This window comes from Lolium rigidum, chromosome 2 (genome assembly GCF_022539505.1).
Source record: "Lolium rigidum isolate FL_2022 chromosome 2, APGP_CSIRO_Lrig_0.1, whole genome shotgun sequence".
Taxonomy (NCBI): domain Eukaryota; kingdom Viridiplantae; phylum Streptophyta; class Magnoliopsida; order Poales; family Poaceae; genus Lolium; species Lolium rigidum.
In genome coordinates this window covers 250,622,548-250,629,849 of record NC_061509.1, presented here as the reverse complement: position 1 = coordinate 250,629,849, position 7,302 = coordinate 250,622,548, and the positions used below count along the sequence as shown (strand labels likewise).

The window sequence follows — 7,302 nt, the reverse complement described above, 5'->3', positions numbered from 1 at the left end:
ATTGAAGAAGGATGGCGGGAATACCAACTCGAAACTGACAAGACATTGGACCACATCGTTCTGTAACCGTGGTAGAACTTCTGGATTGATTACCTTCTGAGAGATTGCATTGAGGAATGCACATAGCTTTACAATGGGTACTCGAACATTTTCCGGCAGGAGCCCCTCAAAGCAATCGGAAGCAATTGCGTCATAATCACGTGGCGGTCGTGAGACTTCGGGTTTTGGAACTTTTTCTCCGCCATGTTTATTATTCCCTTTATATTGGACGAGAATCCGGACGGGACCTTCATACTGCTCGGGCATTCAAAAAAGATGACCTTCTCTTCTTTGGTCAGAGCGTAGCTGGCACGACCTTGAAACCATTCCGGATGCCGGTTATCAGGGTCTTTCAAACTTTGCTGGTCCTGCCGTGCTTCATTTGTATCATTTGTCTTCCCATACACGCCCAAGAAGCTTAGGAGGTTCACGCAAATATTCTTCGTAACATGCATCACGTCGATTGCAGAGCGGACATCTAGAACTTTCCAATATTCTAGCTCCCAGAATATAGATTTCTTCTTCCACATGGGTGCGTGCCCGTCAGCTCCCTTCGGAATTGATTGTCCGCCAGGACCCTTTCCAAAGATGACTTTCAAATCCTTGACCATATCAAATACCTCAGCACCGAGTACGTTCCGCGAGCTTCGGCCGGTGATGCTGCCTTGCCGTTGTAATGCTTGCCTCTCTTTCTTACTTGGATGAATTTTCGGAATAAATCGACGATGCCCAAGGTACACGTTCTTCTTACAATTTGGCAAATGTACACTCGTCGGTCTCATGTAAGCGATGCGTGCATGCATTGTATCCCTTATTTGATAGTCCCGAAAGGTTACTAAGAGCAGGCCAATCGTTGATGGTTACGAAAAGTAACGCTCGTAGGTCAAATTCCTCTTCTTTGTGCTCATCCCACACACGGACACCAGGTCTGCCCCACAAGCCGTAAAAGTTCATCAACTAATGGCCTTAGGTACACATCGATGTCGTTGCCGGGTTGCTTCGGACCTTGGATGAGCACTGGCATCATAATGAACTTCCGCTTCATCCACAACCAAGGAGGAAGGTTGTAGATGCATAGAGTCACGGGCCAGGTGCTATGGCTGGAGCTCGCTCGCCAAAAGGATTCATGCCATCTGTACTTAGACCAAATCTTATGTTCCTTGCGTCGGCTGCAAAATCTTTAAACTCTCTGTCGATCTTTCTCCATTGCGTTCCATCTGCGGGGTGTCTCAACTCCCCGTCCGACTTACGGTCCTCTTTGTGCTATCGCAACAACTTGGCATGCTCTTTGTTCCTGAACAGACATTTCAACCGTGGTATTATAGGAGCATACCACATCACCTTGGCGGGAACCTTCTTCCTGGGTTTCTCGCCCTCAACATCGTCACCAGGGTCATCGCCTCTGATCTTATAACGCAATGCAGTGCATACCGGGCATTCATTCAAATTCTCGTATTCACCGCGGTAGAGGATGCGATCGTTGATGCATGCATGTATCTTCGGAACCTCTAAACCTAGAGGGCGGACAACCTTCTTTGCTTCGTACGTCTTGGAGGGCAACTCGTTATTCTTTGGAAACATATTCTTCAACATTTTCAGCAAGTTTTCAAATCCCGAGTCGGCTACACCTTCCTGTGCCTTCCATCTCAGCAAATCCAGTGTGCAGCCCAGCTTTTTCAGACCATTATCGCATCCTGGGTACAGCGACTTTTTGTGATCCTCTAACATGCGATCCAAATTCTCCCTCTCCTTTTCAGTTTCGCAGCGGCTCTGTGCATCAGCAATGGTCCGACCAACATCATCAGCGGGCTCATCACGTGCCTCTTCTTGATCACCTTCCCCACCTTCAGCATCCTCCATGAAAGTATCACCGAAATGATCAAGATAGTTGTCATCGATCATATCATCCTCTTCTTCATCCTCTTCCATTATAACCCCTCTTTCTCCATGCTTGGTCCAACAATTATAGCTTGGCATGAAACCATGCCGAATTAGGTGCAGGTGAACTTCCCTTGAGGAAGAGTAACCCTTCTGATTCTTACAGCCAACACATGGACAGATAACAAAACCCCCCTGCTTGTTCGCATTAGCCACTACGAGGAAATCTTTCAAACCCGTAGTGAATTCGCCGGAGAGTCGGTTAGCGTACATCCATTGCCGATTCATCTGCATTATTATAATATAAAATATATAATTAACCATCATGCATTTGTTAAACTAAATAGAAATTAAACAATGAACTACACACATGCATATTTTATCAATGACACATATGAAAGGTTCAAGTTGCTAACCGCGATCGAGGAGGAAAAAATAAATGAGGAAGCTCGATCAAGTGTGGCTCCGACACTTCATATCATGTTGGTTTCATGCTCTTGGGGCATTTCATCAAACACCTTGTGTGCATAAGAGGAGCCAAAAGCAAACCAACACCCCCTTGTGAAGTTTGTGAAGAGAAGTGGCACCAAATGGCTAAGTGTTGTGGGCTGGACGGTATATATAGGGGAGGGGCTTTAGTCGCGGTTGTCCTGGCCAACCGTGACTAAAGGCCTTTGGGCCAGGCCTGAGGACATTTAGTCGCGGTTGGAAGCCCCTCCCGTCCACCAGCTGGCCACCGAGCGCGCTGGGCCCAGGCCTTTGGTCGCGGTTCGCCTCCCGAACCGCGACTAAAGACCCCATTAGTCGCGGTTCGTATAATTTCGCGACTAATGGGGCTGGACGGAAGCCCTTTTTTCTACCAGTGTTTCTACACATTACCGACCAGCAGCCTAGCTACCTCATCAACCCAAACCATGGAGGTTCTCATGTCTGCAGTTGCAGGCGATCTTTTGAGCCGTTTCACCTCCTTCCTGCTGAACAAGTACAACTCGAGCCGTTCACGATCGGAGGATCAGGTAGAGGAGAGGTTGCAACATCTCCTGATGAGAGTTTGCACCATCATCGAGGAGGCGGATGAGCGATACATAACCAACTCCAGGATGATCATGCAGCTCAAGGCGCTCTCAGAGGCCATGTACCGAGGATACAGTGTGTTGGACAACTCGAGGTACCGAGCACTCCAAGATGGTGCAAGCTTCGATGAGGTTAGCAACAACGACTCATCTGATAGCAGGTTGTATCTAGCCAAGCGTTCTCGAACAACAGCTTATAAGGCCACGCACCTAGAGTCACATAGTACCTTGGAAAGCTTAGAAACTGCTATTGCTAACATGAAGGAATTTGTTGTGCTTCTGGGTGGATGCGAGCGCATGTGTCGTAGGCCATACGATGTTCATCTTTACACCGAAAACTACATGTTTGGCCGACATGTTGAAAAGCAAAAGATTTTGAGCTTCTTGTTGCAACATAACGGCTCTCCTGGTGATCATGAACTGCCAGTTCTCCCGATCATAGGTGGTGCGGAAATTGGGAAGAAAACTTTGGTGGCTCACGTGTGCGGTGATGAAAGGGTTCGCTCACGTTTCTCCTCTATTTTGCATCTGAATGGAGACGACCTTTTCAGAATACTTTATCATGGAAGGACCATGTTTGGGATGATGCTCGTAGTTATTGAGTTTGCTTCTGATGTAGATGATGCGGAATGGAAAAACTTTCACTCATTTGTCATAAGAATGGGCAGAGGGAGCAAGAATCATTATCATAAGTAAACTTAAAAGATTAGCCCGTTTTGGATCAGAGAAACCGATTTTCCTAAGTGTTCTGTCTTACTACGAGTTGAGGTATCTTTTCAAGACGCTGGTATTCGGGAGTGCAGACCATGCAGAACATCCACGAGTACAAATAGCAGATGAGTTTGCCAAGTTGTTGCACAATATGCAAGGTTCACTTGTCGCAACAAATGCCTCTGCGAATTTGTTGAGAAAGAACTTGAATGTTCCAGTGGACATAACGGACTTTGCTTTGCATCCACTTAGCATGACACGATATACACTTTATGCTTCAACCAAGGAGAACTTACCAACCGTGGATCTTGACGAGCTTTTAGCAGATCCTAGTATTAGACCTGGTCAACAACTTTATAGAAATGAGACTTGTAACATTGCACTTGCACTACTAGTTATCGATCATAGCTTTTACTATCATTGGCAACCAGACAACCTATTAGTAGCAAAAATACAATTCCATAACCAAACAGTACACAACTTTGGTGCGATGGTAGACAACTTAGACATGGTGAAATAATATTGGACAATGAATGAAACTTAATCAAGTTGATATACAACTTAATAAGAGTGTGTATGCAACTTAACAATAGTTGGTACGCAACTTAATAGTAGTAGGTATACAACTTATAAATAATGGGTATGCAACTTACCGCATGCGTGAAGTAATAATTCACTGTCTACAAACACAAATTAACAAATGTGTGAGTGAATAATTTATTGTATGCAAAAATACCACTTAGCTTATATGTGGAACCCATAATACCGCCGGCAAAAATACAACCTATCACATGTGTGATAAAAATTGTTATCTTCATGGCAGTTGTCGCCTCGAGGTACATGACTCCATCTCGATCAACACCAATGTGGCCGATCCCACTAACCAAAACACGGGGCGCTATGTGAGATGCAAGAAGTCGAATGGGATATCACTTTGATACCGATGGTGCTTAGGTGGGAGCTCTAGGATGATGGAGAGGGCGAGATGTGGGCGGACTGTCTAGCTCGGCATATGTCGGCGACAAGAGCGAATCGAGCGAGATGAAGAGAGGTTGTGACATCGCGATAGAAAACTCATGCAACTTAGCACTAGTGGTAGACAAGTTAGCAGGGGAATACATGTAGTTATAGGTTTGACCACTCCTTGAATTAAGTTGTTGCCACTCTCGTGTAGAGGTAGACAACTTCATATATGGGGTACGCAACTTAGAACCAATGGTGATGTGTATGCAACTTAGCACTAGTGGTATATGAACTTAGTAATAATGAGTATGCAACTTACTACATATGTGAACTAGATGGGGTATATAACTTAGCACAAGGGAGTATACAACTTAGAGATAATGGGTATGCAACTTAGAATATGTGTGAAGCAATAATATAATTGCTACAAACACAACTTAGCAAATGTGTAGGAGAATAAATTATTGTGTGTAAAATATAAATTAGCTCATTTGTGAAACCAATAATATCACTGACAAAAATACAACATAGCACATCTGTGGAGAAACAAATACACGACATGCAAGAAACCGAAGTGGATGTCACTTTGAGATCGATGGTGCCCAACCCACTACAGAGCTAAGCCGAACGGTGGCAAGTCAGAGCTCCAGGACGACTGGGAGGGAGGGCGGGACGTTTAGCTCAACGTATGTGGGCGGCAGTAGCGAATTGAACGAGATGAGGAAGGGATACGACATCGCTAAGAAACTTCGCAGATGAGGCATACAACTTAGGACTATGGTTATACAACTTGGCAAATAATGAGTATGCAATTTAGTGTACGTGTGAAGCAACAATTCACATATCGACGTAGAGGGCTGAATGGCGTGCGGGCTGTCTAGATCGGTATACAACAGCGACAAGAGAGATTCAAGCGATATGAAGATGGGATGCGGCATTGAGCGCATGGTGGTCGATCTCCGGCGGAAGGGGGTTAAAACGGGACATTCAACTAAACCTAAAATGGATGAACAAGAACATAACCGATTTTGGGTACAAATCCAAAACGAAGCGTGTCATAATCAATTTCGGCAAGCACAGAGTATCGAATTGGTGGGCGACATAATTTCCGCAAATGAGGGTAAATCATAGTCTACTGCCGGCTAACTTGGCCAAATTGGTTTGAGCTAACTCTCTGGCTGAGAATGAGGTTCAGCTACAAGCTTGCAGCAGTATAGGGTCAAGCAGAACCGATCTTGCGCAAATGAATCAGGCAATACGTTGATTCTTTGATTACCAGTGAGATGCTCAGAAGAGAGGAGACTGGGAGAGAAAAATGACTTGTGTTCGGCCGAACAAAGCACGGAGGCGCGCTTGGCGGAGCAGAATTCCTGGCCGTGCAAGCGGGACGTGGACGACGTTGACGGCAGCGGGGATGGAGGGCGGCGAAGGCGAGCAACTCAGCGATGTAGAGCTGGAGGAGTTGGCGGAGTCGCGGTAGAAGGAGGCCGCAGAGCAGAGCGGCTCCTCCTGCCGAGTGACGCGGATCTGGCGCGAGGTCGTCCATGGTCATCTTCTTTCCCGAAGGAGCTGGCGGGGCGGCAGGGAGGAGCGGGAGTCCAGCTAGTAGGAGAGGTAAACAACAGGACGGCGAGCGAGGCGGCCGGGTCAGCGAGGAGCAGCGGCGGCTGGGCTTGACGGCGGGGAGGAGCAGGATCTGGTCGAGGGAGCCGCAACGAGGTGCTGCAGGTCGGTAGCCCAGGTGGAAAACTGTCGGGACGGGACAAAGGACGTGCGTCTGATCAACTCGTTGCAAGACGATCGGACGGCCACTGGGCGAGTGCTCGTTTCGTCAAATAGCACTCGAACACTTTTTAGCATCTCTTTACTATTATATGTGAGTTGGTACGTCGTTAAAAATATTTGATGTCAAAGATTAAAAGCATCCGTGCCGTCCGATCGCTTCTCTCACATCTAAAGCAGGTACACATCGTCGATTGCATTTTGTTGTACAAGTGTGTCGTTCAACCTAGCCCGCGTTAGCTAAAACAAAATCAGAATTAAATCCATGCCTTCCTATTAAGTCACGATCTAAAATAAACTGGGTCACGATTCCAATAAAATCAGAATGAAATTCCTACCTTCCTATTAAGTCCCGATCTAAAATAAACTAGGACGCGATTCCCGGATGCGGATTGCATGTCCTCAAATGCTCCCATTATTACTCATCTTCCCTTCCTTGCGTTTACTAGGAACAATGCGAGACTGACTGCAGCGCGTACGTCCTCGCCAAGGCCATGGCGCTTGTCGAAGGCAGCGGATGAGCTGGTGGCATACCATGCCTGGGCGCCTGGTACACAATCCATCAATGGGTCAATCGATACCTACATGGGTGGGTGCGGGTGGTCTGTCCTTTAGGTCTTGTTCGGCAGAGGTGGATTTGTGTGTATTTTAGTGTATTAGCCACCGTGTTTTGGGTGAAAACACCTCAGTCACCCAATCCCCTCAGATCTCTCTTCAATTCCAAAACGCGAGGGGAGTGGAGCGTTTTGTTTACACTCCAAACTGACGTGTTTCGGCAGGGTGTCCGGACTGACCCTACCGAAACCAGCCGACCGAACGGCCCATTCGCGTTTTGTTGAGTTTTCAGATGGGGCGA

General features: G+C 46.7%; 1 pseudogene; it reads left to right on the top strand.

Annotated features, from left to right (window-relative positions):
* Positions 1 to 2,831: 2,831 nt before the first annotated feature.
* On the top strand, positions 2,832 to 6,967 carry LOC124690760 (annotated as a pseudogene).
* Positions 6,968 to 7,302: the final 335 nt, after the last annotated feature.